We start from the raw sequence: 1,487 nt of genomic DNA, 5'->3' as shown, positions 1-1,487 counted from the left end.
GTAACTTAGTGGCCGGCACCAGGATGGAGGTCTCTTGCTGTCTGGTGTGCTCCCTGGGGCTTTTGGTGGGCCACTGTGAGATGCAGGAGGCTGGTCTAGATCGCCCTATGGCCTGATCCAGCGGGGCTGCTCTTATGTCCTTATTGCCGTCGCTAGACCCGTCTTCCACCGATTGGTCCAATTTCCTTTACAAGCCACCCGAGTCGGCGGCCATCAACTACATCTTGTAGCAGGGAGTTCCACAGGCTGATGGTGCACTGTGCGACAGCCCTGCCTTTTGTCCATCCCGACTCTCCAGCCAATCGGTTCCACTGAATGCCCAGTTCGAGTACAGTGGGAGGGGGATACAAATTTGTCCATACCATAATTATATGCCTTCACCTTCTCCCCCACCCCTTAGCCGCCTTTTTTTCTAAATAAAAAGAACCCATCGCTGTAGCCTACCTTGCAAGGAAGGTGTTCCAGCCCCCAGTCTTTTTAGTTGCCCACTCATGCACTTTTCCCCATTCCACCATCTCCTTCTGGAGGGGCGCTGACCAGAAATGTACATAGCATTCCAAATGTAGACACACTATGGATTTAGATAGGGGTACTATGATACTGTGTTAGTAGCCTTCCTAATGATTCCTAGCATGATCTCACCAGCTTTCTCCTGCTACGGCCCTCTGCGCTCCGTCAGAGTTCTAGCTCTCCACTCTCCCGTCCTCCGCACTTCCTGTCCAGAGCAGAAGCGTGGAGGAGATGGGTGGACTTCAATGTATTTTACGTCCCACTCTTCCTCCAGCAAACTCATTTGCGGGGCTTTCCTTCACCCCCCCTCCCTGTTTATCTTCTCAAGAACCTTGCAAGGTGGGGTCAAGACTAGATGTTGAGCCACTGGCCCAAGGTCACCCAGTCTGCTTCCAGGGTGCGCAGGCTTGATTCCAGGAAAGGCAAGGGTCGGAGATAACCGAAGGCCAGGCACCGAGAAGATAAAATGCCTTCGGTGCTCTGTCAACGCAGCCAGCACCCTACAAGGCAAACAGCTTCCTTTTTCTGTTTCTGGTGACCCCTCTGTGGCTTTCCTCCCCGACACACCCACAGGAAACATGCTCAAATGAGGTCCCATCAACAACCCACCACTTGGCTTCCTGCGTTCTCACTCTGTGGCTAGGGGTGCAAAAGGAGCTGTTGCAATAAGGGTGGATCAAGGAGACACCTTCCCCGCAGCTATGGGGCATAGTCCAGTACCCCCATGGTCATTTCAACCGGCGAAATTGGACTTGCAATAAAGACATGGTTGGTAACCTTCAGTCTCGAAAGACTATGGTATAAGCCTACAGCACCCAGTATTCCCAGGCGGTCTCCCATCCAAGAACTAACCAGGCCTGACCCTGCTTAGCTTCCGAGATCATGGTCTAAGCCTACAGCACCCGGTATTCCCAGGCGGTCTCCCATTCAAGTACTAACCAGGCCTGACCCTGCTTAGCTTCCGAGATCATGGTCTA

The sequence above is a fragment of the Tiliqua scincoides genome, chromosome 16 (genome assembly GCF_035046505.1).
Source record: "Tiliqua scincoides isolate rTilSci1 chromosome 16, rTilSci1.hap2, whole genome shotgun sequence".
Classification (NCBI taxonomy): Eukaryota; Metazoa; Chordata; class Lepidosauria; order Squamata; family Scincidae; genus Tiliqua; species Tiliqua scincoides.
Note: the sequence above shows the minus strand (reverse complement) of the source record.